The following is a 13,859-nucleotide window of genomic DNA, read 5'->3' as shown; positions in this document are numbered from 1 at the left end:
ACAACTAACAACCCTAAAGAGCAGAACAATCCAATGGGTAGGCCATGTAACATGTATACAAGAAAGACAGGTGCAGAATTCACTCAAAGGGAAACCAAACAGCAGACACCCGTAAGATGAAGGCAGTGTTGGATGGATGACCTGTCAGCCCTGGGAACTGAAAAACCCAGAGGAAATGAGAACAAAACAGAAAGGAATGGAAGCAGTTTGTGGAAGCAGAATGCAGCCTGCCAGTATTACTTCAAGAATGGGAGGGGGCCTGGAAGCATAAAGTTCCTGATCATCGTACCTCGTGTTAATGTCCTAAATTAAGTTAGGCCTCTTCTCAGTATCCCAAGACGTGAGGGCTTGTGACATTGTTGAATGCAACCTCTCTGTTCATTGTGGACTTTAAGTTATTCACACACACACACACACACACACACACACACACACACACACACACACACACTAGTCACCTACACTCAAGAGATACACTTAAAATTCTCAGACAATGCAAAGATAGGGGCCATTGTGCATGGAGGACCACTTATATTTATATGTATGTAGACTGAATGGTGATATCAGTACATTCCTTGAACTACAACTGTGACGTGTGTGTGTGTGTGTGTGTGTGTGTGTGTGTGTGTGTGTGTGTAGCAGGGGGAGGGTCTTTGTTTACTGTGTGTAGTTCCTTATTAGAATCATGTTTGTTACCAATACTGAATTTGGCATCTTTAGATAATTTCTTGGATTGTATGGTTTGATTTAGACCTTCCCATTGAAGGAGGAACCAATGCATCACAGGACAATGGACTATGCAAAGGTACTTTACATTGCTCCCAATTGCAGGTGTGGGGAACAGCAAGAGTAGTTTGTTGGCTTTACTGACCACAACTTGCTGTCCCCAACTTCTCACCATAAGTCCCTCCAACTGACATACGATTGTGCTCCTTAAGAGAGAGGTTATGTAGTATATTGCTCTTATGTCTACAAATGTAATTTCTGACATAAACATTGCGTTACAAATACGTTCAATGAAGCTCAAGCACTACACGCGATTAAAGCAAATCTTAAAAAGTGGCTTTGTGATTATAAATTCCTTAACGTATGCAAATTTACCAACAAACATGAGAATTTTTCACATCATTCTTTCATTAAACACAACCGTAAACAGTTGTTTATAACTTAGCAAGAACTGAAAGACAGCAACACGTAAGTGAAAGCAATTTGACTAAATCAGAACCTTATTAGGAGGCTAACTCACAAATCCAATAGTCTGCATACACGAATAAACGACTTCTAGGTCGGCAACGCGACAGCTTAACAGCACGATGATGTTGACACTATGATCGACGGATAATACACATCAGTCATACCAAACATAACATAGTTGGCGAATTAAATAAACACGACCAATTAACTTGGAAGCAGCTCACGCCCTGAAACTGTCACACGGCAAAATAGTTTCTCAGCTGTCAGACATTATTGTAAAGTCAATATGTTCCACAACAAAAGTCGAGGTTAAAAGACACAAAAAAATTCAATGCTGGTCTTCAAATTTTCCTTGGTATTCTGCGGAAAGCAAATCAGCTGAACGCTAGAATGCCGTAAGTTGACTGCTCGTTTGCTTTCGGGGCAGGACAGTGACATACGAGACCAACACACAATTCTTATCATCATCTTAATACGAGAATATATATATATATATATATATATATATATATATATATATCGCTAAACAAACAAATTGACTCACAACATATGCTAAATAAGCTTTTCTCCGCACAAAAGAATTCTGCCACACTCAATTCAAATTCAAACAGTGCCAAACAGAACCACAGACGAGATACACACAATGCCAAAGATGTTAATTGTTTTGTTTATTATGATCGACTCTCAATTGAGGTAACGATACATATGGGAGGTCAAAGTCAAGTTTTCTTGGGAAGAAAGATTTACGGTAGGTTTGGTCGCCGGTTTTCACCAGAATTTAAAACAAATTTCGTCGTGCTCAGCCGTTCTACTGTAGTCGATGTTTTGCTTCTAGATTTTCCTGGTCTTCATTTTTATTAAGACATTCACACTGTCGATCACTACTGGTTACGTCAAAGCATTCCACAATTTCAAATGGCGGCATTCACATAGGGAGACAACGGACCTTCATGTCACGTCATGATTTGTCGGGAAGACAGTTTTGGAGGTATCGTACTCTGATAACATCGGAAGTTAATCATTTACGCCGCACTCAGTCCCGGCCGCCAGTATTAGAGGCGGCCGTGGCACTGTGTTGTTACAGCAGTGAATTTCATGTTTTTGTTTCTTCTTATCCTTCCCTCTTATTATTTATATTTCTCCTTAATGTTTATTTTTCTTATTTTGCTTTGCTTTTGAAGCTTTTTGTAAATATTCCATCACAACGTAGATATATTTTTGATTGAGTGTTCTTCCACAAGCAAGGTCGGACATCTGAAAGTGACAAATAATTTAGGTTTTACAGTAACAGAACAGAGCTAGCACTTACATTTTGTATAATTCAAGAACGTAAGTTGATGAACTTTCTATTGAGTGAAAATGTCAGCTCTATTAGAGGAGGAAAATACAGTTGTTTATGGTGTTATTAGTTATGTAAGGAAAAATATAACAAAGCAATGAAACAGGATTTATTTATCCCCTTATAAATACTGTTGTTATGTTTTTATGTGTATATTTTGTTACCAAATAAATATCGGTGGTTTGAAATGCTATTTCATTTCTCAGCACTTTACCCCAAAAAATTGATCAAGAACATATGTTATAAAGTTTGCTTTGCCCATTAATAAACTTTATCGTTGTTAGCTGTTCAATGCCGGTAGTATACTCCGCTGTTTTGTTGTATCACGAACGGTAACTCACAATGTAAGTTTTGCCATTCACTGATGAGTGTGTAGACTGACTGTATTTCTATAGTTTCCCACCAAGGAACCAAAGTCTGTCACTTGCGCTACCTGCAACTGAAACTAAGAAATCATTTCACTTCATATCCCTACAAATAGTTACTCACAGATATTTGTATGATTTGACCGACTTCAATTACGTCTTGTTAATCCTGTAGTCATGGGGTGCTATGTTTTTCAATTTTGTGAAGTACACAATTTTACGTTTCTGAACATTTAAAACAAGTTACCAATCTAAAAACCGTTTAAAAATCTTGTCAAGGTGCGACTGTATATTTCTGCAGCTTCTTCAGTCAGTGCTTCCGCACTGATAACTGCATCACCTGCAAAAAGTCTTAAGTTGCTATGTGTATTGTCGGCAAGGTCATTAGTATACAACCTGAACAGCAGGGTACCTCCCTAACATGAAGTCCTTAATGTAGTTCCAAACCTCGCTTGATATCCCATATGGTCAGACGTTTGTAGCGACCGCTAGACGCCTCTACTGCTGTTGTCACGCGCATTAGGTCCGTTCGCGCCGTCCAGAGATGCACTTGTGGCATGAGTTCGAGTTGAGTGACTGCGCGGTGACAGATGAGTGGCGTGAACCGCCAAGTTTGTGTCCGCCTCTTGGGATGCTGGGTTAACGTTTATTACTTACTCCTTGGACTTTTTACCCTTTGGCATTATGTTTATTCTGTTTTCTGCCTGCTGGGTATTGACGAGTCATCTGCAGCAGCTGATTCTTTCCGTTCTGGTATTTCGAGCTGATAAAAATGTTCAAACTTTTCTCAGTGTTTGACTGAGCATGTATTAAGTGTAGGTAGCACTACACGATCTAACATTTCCATCAGTGGTGACCCCGATGTGATTAGAGTTGAGGAGATTGATCCATAATAATGTTGATTACAGGATGGAACCGGCTGCAATATCGTGACTGGCCATTCGGCTCCCACCTTTGACCAGTGTCTGGTTTGCCCAGGTCGAGGCCAGTTTTTGCTGTGCTGGAATTACAACGGATGCGATTAAATTTACATTCATAGTGAGTCAGCTAGACCAATGATATGCTTCCGAAGTTCAAGATACAATCATAATTCTATTGGCTGAGAGCGCCTATGAATGATTAAAGACCGAGCTTAATCGTATAGTTGCAGTGTTGCAGGAAGACCGTATCAGGCAAGTGCTGACTCAGGAAGACATAGGCGACAGAAAACCGTCCCAGGACCTACACACCTCCGGAGCAAGATGGACACCAGTACAGTGCCTGACAATCACTTGCACGCTCTATGGAGCCACCGTCTGGCGCCACTGGTAAAAACAATCATCGCATCACAAATAGAGATATCCCTGGACACTGTTGCAGAAGTGGTGTGTCTGTGACCCATTCTGTCTCAAACACAGATTACGATGCTCTGTCTGCCAAAGTTGATGCACTGAGTGCACAGACTGGCACACAGATGTCGCAAGGAAGTCCTAGTAGTCGCTACAGAGGATGTAGCCGCAAGCGGTCTAGGAGCCTGCGGCGACGACGAAGATCGAGCGTTCTGCAGCGCTATCAGTTGATCGCCAAGTTATGTCAAAGAAATTTGTCGCCTGGGATGCTGATGTTCGTGCTTATTCCATGCCTAAGAGGAGACACTACTTAACTCTGTGGTTTCAGTTTACTTATCCTTTTCTTTTGCAATATGGTCCTCTTCTCAACATACACAGCTTTCCTTTACCTAGTTGAGAGTCGAGAGTTTTTTAAATATGGAAGGAAGAATAACACTGGCATTTGCTACGTGCTATACGCCCATGTATCACATGCAATTTAGTGGCTGTCTTGTGTCCCTATAAGATAAGCTTCACGCTGTTGCTCGACTCAATCCATCAACTTGCTGGAACCACTGAAGATTCGGAGAGCAGGCTAAAAAGTGCACTAGCCCCTGTGCCCATCCAAACGCAAACAACAGTTGGTTGTGTGTGCCACTAATTGCTCAACTACGTACTGGCACATATTCATTACCGACAGGTTATCAGCCTGGAAGTATTTAATAAACAAAGGGTCGGACCTTAATAATGCTGCCCAGATTGTCACCCTGCTGTTGCAGACCTCCAACTGCATTTAATTTGTCCCCCAAAAATAATTTAGCAATTGCAACATAAGGCACATATCGTGAAGAGTTAAAGTTAGGACTCTGTCGTTAATTCACATGGGATTTTATTGTAATGGATGTGGAAGAAGAAACTGTAGGCTCTAATTTCCTAGGTCACTACCACCTCCTGCTGGACGCAGCAGATACCCGCCTAGTGGTCAGTATTACCAACTTACAGCCACTGCATACCCTAGTGATGCCAGAACATACATCATGGTCATACAGGTTATGGACGAGGAGTACCACACATTGTTGAGTGAATTCCCAGCCTCAACGAGATCTCTGGGCGCGCCACAGGAACTTTCACATTATGCAGTCCACTAGATAAAATCCACAGATGGACCTGCTGTGTCTCGCTGGTCGACATCCCATTGCTAACGCGGAATTCGACGTGGTTTTGCGAGATGACAACATCTAATCTTCCAGCAGCCCCTAGGTGTCCACGGTGCATTCAGTACCCAAAAAAGAAGGAACCTGATGTCCGTGTGGCGACTACAGAGCGCTCAACTCGCGAACTGTGCATGATTGCTACCCGGTGCAGCTGTTAAAAGATTATAACCTCATGCTGCATAGAGCCACTATATTGAGTGTTATGATAGTGTGAAGATGTATATCCAGGTTCCCAAGGCAACAGAGCACATTCCAAAGACCACGATTATTACGCCATTTGTGTTGTATGAGAGAAAAGTTATGACAGCCTACGTAATGCGGCACAAACCTGGCAGTGTTTCGCCGACACTGTCTTGTGTGCGTTAAGCGTTTGTTTTGCGTGGCTGGAGGTGTGTTAATGTACTCATCATCCAAGGATCAATATCTCTAGCTCCTGAGAGAGGCTGTTGATCGCTTCAAAAAGTATGGCATGGTCTTAAACATGGCGAAATGTGTGATTTGGAAGCCTGAAGTTGAATTCCTGGGCCATCGAATATCTTCAGTAAATTCATTACCACTCAATGTGAAGGGTGAAGCCATATTGCAGCTACCTAAGCCGTCTACAGTAGAGCTATCTAGATACTTAGAAATGATCCATTTTTACCCCCAGCATTTACCACACATTGCAGAACAACAGGTATTATTGAAAGCAGCACTGGCTGATACCAAGGTTAAGAGCAGTTCTCCTGTGCAGTGGACCGTGGAGATGAATGCGGCATTTGAAGCAACCAAAAAGTGCGTGGCACAAACAGCACAGCTTGAAGCTTTGCTAGCACTCGTAGTGCTCGCCAGCGCAGCGAGAAGACCCCGAGCTGCACACCATATTGCATGGTGACACTACAGTACTTAAGTTACTGCTAGTCGACATGTCCAATGAGAACATGAAATTGTACTTTGAAGTGTCACATGCAGATCACACCCTTTCATACCCAGTGCATTTTTTAGGCCAGTGTTCGAGGCCTTACATAATCTTTGTCATCCTGGAGCCTCAGCAGTTCGTATGGCCAGGGACTAGAACACATAGCCACGAGCAAATGAGAATTTGCCGTCATTTCCAACTTTGTAAAATCACTCGACACACTCATCCCCCCCCCCATTGGAGAGTTCCCGAATGCTTCAACCACGTTTACCTTGATATGGAGCGACCAGTTCCTCTGGTGCCTGGTCAATGTTATACACTAAAGCGCCAAAGAAACTGATAAAGGCATGCATATTCAAATACGGAGATATGTAAACAGCCAGAGTACGGCGCTGCGGCAGGCAACGCCTTTATAAGGCACTAAGAGTCTGGCGCAGTTGTTAGATCAGTAACTGCTGCTGTAATGGCATGGTATCAAGATTGAAGTGAGTTTGAATATGGTGTTACAGTCGGCGCACGAGCGATGGTACACAGCATCTCCGAGGTAGTGATGAAGTGGGGTCTTCCTGTACTATCGTTTCACGACTGTAATGCGAATATCAGGACTCTGGTAAAACATCAAATATCTGACATCGAAGCAGCCAGAATGAGATCCTGCAAGAATGGAACCAGCGACGACTGAAGAGAACGTTTAATGTGACAAGTGCAACCCTTCTGCAAATTGCTGCAGGTTTCAATGCTGGGTCATCAACAAGTGTCATTGTGTGAACCATTCAACAAAACACCATCGATATGGGCTTTCGAAGACGAAGGCCCACTCATGTACCATTGATTACTGCACAACAAAAAGTTTTACACTTTGCCTCAGCCCATCAACACCAACACTGGACTGTTGATGACTGGAAACATGTTGCCTGGTCGGACGAGTCTCGTTACAGATTTTATCGAGTACATGGACATATATAGGTATGGAGACAATCGCATGAATCCATGGATCCTGCATGTCAGCAGGGTACAGCTCAAGCTGGTGGAGGCTCTGTAATGATGTGGGGCATGTCCAGTTGGAGCGATATGGGACCCCTGATACATCTAGATACGACTCTGACAAGTGACACGTACATAAGCATCCTGTCTGATCACTTGAATCCATTCATGTATATTGTGCATTCCGACGGACTTGGGCAATTCCAGCAGAACCATGCGATACCCTACACGCCCAGAATTGCCACAGAGTGTCTCCAGGAACACTCTTCTGAGTTTAAACACTTCCGCTGATCACCAAACTCCCCATACATGGACATTATGAGGACAATGCGACACCGCACACACTCAGAATTCCTACAGAGTGGTTATAGGGATATTCTTCTGAGTTTAAACACTTTTGCTGACCACCATACTACCCAGACATAAACGTTATTGAGCATATCTGGGATGCCTTGCAATATGCTGTTCAGAAGAGATCTCCACCCCCTCGTACTCTTAAGGATTTATGGACAGCCCTGCAGGATTCATGGTGTCAGTTCCCTCCAGCACTACTTCAAACATTTGTCAAGTCCATGCCAAGTCGTGTTGCGGCACTTTTGCATGCTCGTTGGGGCTCTTCAGTGTATATTCACAATGGTTGATAAATATACATTATACCCAGAGACAGTACCTACGTACAACATCTCTGCAGAAACCCTGGCCACTGCTCCAACATCAACATGGCTGGTGAGGTACATTTTCCACTCCATATCACTACCGACAGAAGCTGACAGTTCGAGCAAGCCTTGTTCATGCAACTGGCTAAGTTCTGCACCTGCGTAAAATCTCAAATGACCAGTCGTCATCTGGCCAGCAAAGGCATCGTGAAATATTTGCACCGAACACTGAAGATTGCGCTAATGTGCCAGGGGACGTCTTGACATCTGCACTGTCATTGCGCTACTGTGCCTACAAGCCATGTACAAACTTGATGTAGAATCCTCAACAGAAGAATTAGTTTACAGCAAGACTTTGTGCCTTCTAGGGGAGTTTATTTAATGCCAACCTACTACCAGATATGGACGACCAACCTGAGTTCCTTAGCAAGTTATGGGAACATATAAACCACATCAAACCTGCAAAGGTCTCCAGACATGACCAAGACAGTCGTTCACACCTCACATTACATACAGACTGCATCAAGCCACCATTGGACTCACCCTGTACTGGATCCCCTTTATTCTGTGCAGAGACACACACACGATGATCATCATAGTGAACGGAATTGTACCATCATGTTAACTAGCAGAGTGAAACCCGCTTACATTTTCAAGGAGGCACACCAGGCAGGTGCGACACTCTGACTTATAACCCCTTTACTACAAAAAGTCGATGCAGAACCTTCATGCACCACCCGACATGTCCACTTCCCTGTTTGGTTCAGAGAAGACGTTCCAGGCCCCGCTTTCATCAAGGGGACTCCTCTAGTGACAGCTACACACGTGGACTGCTGCAGTCAATCGTGTTAGCTCTATTCGTGCCATCCAGAGATGGAGTTGTGGCAGGAGTTGAGTCACTGTATGGTGAAAAATGAATGGCGTCAACCACCAAATTTATGACCACAGCTTGAAGCTCTGTGTTACTGTTTATTAATTACTCCTTCGAGTTGTAACTCTTTGACTTTATGATTACTGTGTTCTCTGCTTGCTGGATATCGACAAGTCGCTTATAGCAAATGATTCTTTCCGTTCTGTTATTTCAAGTTAATAAAACTGTTCAAGCATCTTCTCAGCATGTGACTGAGCACTTACTAAGTATGTGTTGCACAACACGATCTAATATTCCCCTCACTTTTGACAATAAGTGAAGTTGTGGTACTGAGTCAAATACTGTTTGGAAATTGAGGAATACTGAATCTGTCTTGGTCCATGGCTTTCAGGAAGTCATGTAAGAAAACTGTGAGTTGGGTTTCACATGGCTGATGTTTCTGAAATCCATGTGGTTGACATGGAGGAGGTCATTTGGTTCGAGATACCTTGTTACAGTCGAGCTCAAAATATATTCAAAAATTCTGGTTTTATAGATAACTTCCGCTACAATGCTTGTAGGTAGATGTGACCTGCACTTTCTTCCAACTATTGGGCACTGTTTCTTGCTTGTAGAATCTATTATATTTTATGGTTAAAAGAGGGGCTCAGTCACAAGTTCAGTATGGAATATGAAACCACATCTAACCACAGATTGTAGGTCACGATGTAGAATAGCAGTTGTGATAATGACATAACATTGTTTAGGGTTAATGATGCGATTAATATCAGACACAAGTAACATTCACACAGAAGTAGCAATAATAATCAAGGCTCAACTGTCATGCAATCAGCAACTGATGCATGGGTAGTTGATTTACTAGTGAATATTACTATCAGCACGGGCTTAGCTGTGAATGCTGTGTCATTCAATCTGTTTCAAAGCATGTGTGACTGAATGATAGTTACAATTTAACTAGTCAGTAGCTGTAGGAATTTCGTAGCAGTCAGCACCTGCACCAAGAGTATTAAGGCTCAGAGAAGACTTTACATAATATTAGAAAAATGGAACCATTAGTTACATGTTTCTTGTAGATGAAGATGCATTATAGAAATAGATTCACTAAGTGAAACAGATGCTAAGATCGACTTTGCCTTAGGATGATGCTACTTTTCTCTAAATGATGTGATTACTCTGGTCGATCGGTTGAGGACAGGCGTTATCTGACGTGAGTAGAAAGTAGAATGGATGAATTTGATGATAGTTGAATACTATGCACAGCAACCTCAATACAAAACGTTCATGTGCAGTGAAGAGTGCATAGAAGCCTAAGTAGTGGAGTTAAGATGATTGACAAAAGAACAATTTGCTGAGATTTTATACTTATTAACTAATTGTAATAAAATATTCGAACAGAAATCAGGTGTAGTCTGTGGATATCAATGTGATGAAAATGATCTGTTGAGAGTGACTAAGACATGGTTTGATCATCTACAATTAATTCATGAGGTTTTAAATAAGTTTTTTACAGGCTTATATCATCGCCAATCTCATAAAATCTAAATTTGGCCATCAGCAATTCAAGTTTCATGGTTACTTCACAATGTCTCATGGAATACTACCTAACAGGCCTAAGTTATCTGTGTTGGTTAATTTATATACCCCTCATACAAAAGAACAATTCAAGGGATTTATAGGTCTCTCATCTTTTATTTAAGATTTATGGCAGATCAATTGATTAATTGCGACCCTCTTTTGAATCCAATAAGGAGAAATGTTCAGTGGCATTTAGCTAGTGACTGCCAATGGGATTTTGATTATATTAAACAGGCATTAATAAATTTAAAACTGCTCTACTATCACATTGTGATGATTAGTTTTTGTCTGATGACAGATGTATCATGAATTGGACTTGGTTCGTGCTTATTTCAAAGAAGAGAAATAAATGAGAGACCTACATTCTGTACCATTACGTCCCCAAGTAGAGTCCTGCTCCAGTCCAAAAGAGCACATTCAGTCACTGAGCTGTCATAGTATGAGCATCCTGTCAGTTTCATTACTATTTGGCATGGACTCATGACAAGGGTATATTGTGATCATCAGGATCTTAGTTGCTTAAAGACATATAAACTTTTGTATGCCTGATTAGCTATATGGTCTTTAGCTTTTCAAGAGTGCAACTTCATGATATCCCACTTAAAAGAGAAAGACTAGTTAGTAGCAGACACCTTGTCTAGACTGCTTGAAGGTCTGCAACAAACACATAAAGTAAAGAGTTTTAATGGTGAAAGATGAAACCCTGCGGAAATACTACTTCTACCCACTCAGTAATACGACCAGGTTACAGAGTGCTGGTCCTAGGTGGAATGTAATAAGACAACAAATAAAACAAGGAATCAATCACAAATTTTCTGACTATTAAACTGTTCTGCTCTACTGCAACAATACATAAATGGACAATGGGAGTCTTTACACCTGGATGGATTGTGAAGATAATAAAATATCGTACACCCACTAGCACTGAGGCACCCTGGTATCATGAAATGTGCAAACATTGGTACTTTCCTAACATATGCAGTATGGAGAAGAATTTGCTAAAATCTTGTGCCATTTGTCAGAAGGCTAAGCCTTTAAATCGTTGCTACAAATGTGAATTACACTCAATTTTACCCATTAAGCCATTAGAGCTCGTCACAACTGATGTCTGTGGGCCATTCTCAAGGCACAGTTATGAATTAAATATTTGGCAGCATTTTATAATTTATTTTCAAAATATTTTAAACTGGATGCTATGAAAATTGCTAACAGTTCCACCAGAATTCGAAAGGTAATAGATGACTGGTTTCTAACAGTGAGGAAACGACTTTCCATTATGTCAGACAATACCTCAAACGTTACCTGCTATTGCTGCCGAAACTGCTTAGCAAACCATCACATCAGAAAATTTTCGTTTCGAAATACCATCCAGAAGCAAACCCCATCATACGTATATATGGGAAATGATAACAGCAATATTTATCAGAAAAGATTTTGCTATCATTGGGGACTATATAATATTCCTTGACAATAATTCTTCATGCTCAGCTGTGTGACACTTATTAATCGTATTTCGCATGTGTGAGACCATGTTTTACGTTCCAATTTGCGGTGCCTATAACTGCTAGAAATGGCCTTTCCCACACTCAAATCTTTTCAAAGTCAGAAATAAGGAATGAAACACATATTCATCTAAATAAAAGTCAAACATATTTCTTTGTACACTTTTATAAAAGCAATTACTTAGTATTTCTTTAACATATGGTAGTTCTGAAAACGATTAATAATATGGAAACTGACATTAAACTCACTCTGAACACTGGTATATTGTGTCCTTGCTTCTTTCCAGAGCTAACTGAGTATTAGGACACATGTAGCAAGACTCATGAGGATTTTATTTTATTTCAGATAGGGATTGAACAAATTGTGGGAAACGATGGATGGTCAGTCCAACAGGCGATTCATACAAAGAAACCTCAGTGGTCTTCAATTCAATGGCATACTTTTTTACGCTTTCTAATCAGCTCTAATTGAAATTTTGCTAATGGTAGCTTTAACCCTGCTTTTAAGGGGGTAGGGCATCAAACGGGCTGACTTGGAACAGGAGAGACACCACAAAACATTGTATTTTCCACTGTCTATACTCTTACATATAAATTCATAAATCTTTGTCAGCATGACCAGGAAGGATTCAGGATTCACACTCATAGCAGTGGAAGTTAAAAATATAACCAAATAATTTTTTTTAGATGTGAAATTTCATCGTTTTAGCACTGACTATTGGCTGCATTTGTTGCTCCATAAGTAAGAGAGACTCTTTGATTAATTTTGCAGAGCATACAAACCATACTAACAGGTGTATGAAACTATAGAATTTTAAAAATCCATTAAAAACTATGGTAAAAATTGAGTTAATTAACTATAAAATTTGAGTTTTTTCTAAACATGAAGTTTAAAATGTAACAGCTTATTCGTTTTTTCATAAATTAAATAAATTCTAGAGTTTCATACACCTGTAAGTATGTTTTGTATACTGTGCAAAATTCATCAAAGAATCTCTCTTACTTATTAAGAAAAGTGTACCTATATTTACACATTAAAAAAATATTTTTTTCTGTTTTTGAACTTCCACTGCTATGAATGTAAATCCTGAATCCCTCCTGGTCATACTGACACAGTTTTATGTCTTTATTTGTAAAAGTAAAGACAGTGGAATTTAAAATGTCCTGTGGCGCCTCTCCTGCTCCAAGTCGGCCCCTTTGACGTCCTACCCCCCTTAAATTAAATACGGCATGATAATTCATAATTGTAAAGTCTAGGAAGTGGAGAGATACTGCTCTGTACAACTTCACTGTTTTCTGTAAACATTCAAGTGAACTTAGAAACATATCGATTTTGTCTATGGTTCCAGTATTTTCATTATAGTGATGAATGAATGCACAATTATTTCATAATTGGTTGTCAAGCCGTTGTGTTTGTTTGAGCAGTTGGTACTATTACATCAGGATGAATAGTAGTTAGTATGTTTATAACTCTTGAATCAAGTCATATCACAATCATAACATCTCCATAATTGTTACTTCGTGACTCTCCTTGTACTTGTGGTTTTTATCATGACCAGGCGTTTTTTTCTATCATTTCTAACTGTTCCACACAGATTAGACTTGTTTTTGTGCAAAAACTCAGCAAGAAATGGGTTTGCATACCAGTTGACCATACGCAGATTATGGCCTTTACCTAGGAAAGGCTGCGTGAGTTGCAAGACAGCAGAGCCAGAAATTTCAAGTTTTGTATCAAATACATAAAGCCTTGTTGATACACTAGTATAAATATTGGAAGCTAAGATATAATCCGTTTCGATATCTGCAGTAACAAAAAAACTTTACATCAAATCTATATCTTTTTATCTTTGCATTGTGCTTGAAGAACTGACGACCTTTGTAAAGCACCAAAGATTCGTCCTTGCAAAGATTTTCATATGGAGAAAAATTTTCATTACAAATTCTTCTAATGTCG

The 13,859-nt window shown here is 40.4% G+C and overlaps 1 protein-coding gene across 1 annotated transcript in view; it reads right to left on the bottom strand.

Annotated features, from left to right (window-relative positions):
• Positions 1–1,840, bottom strand: part of LOC126418783 (transcription termination factor 2) — a 307,228-nt gene extending 305,388 nt beyond the window's left edge. Inside the window, exon 1 of the mRNA XM_050085715.1 lies at positions 1,739–1,840. The gene's annotated coding sequence lies outside the window, so the exon portion shown is untranslated. The remainder of the gene's footprint in view (positions 1–1,738) is intronic.
• Between the last annotated feature and the right edge of the window lie 12,019 nt (positions 1,841–13,859).

Source organism: Schistocerca serialis, chromosome 9 (assembly GCF_023864345.2).
Source record: "Schistocerca serialis cubense isolate TAMUIC-IGC-003099 chromosome 9, iqSchSeri2.2, whole genome shotgun sequence".
Classification (NCBI taxonomy): Eukaryota; Metazoa; Arthropoda; class Insecta; order Orthoptera; family Acrididae; genus Schistocerca; species Schistocerca serialis.
Note: the sequence above shows the minus strand (reverse complement) of the source record. Positions and strands in the feature narration are given on the sequence as shown.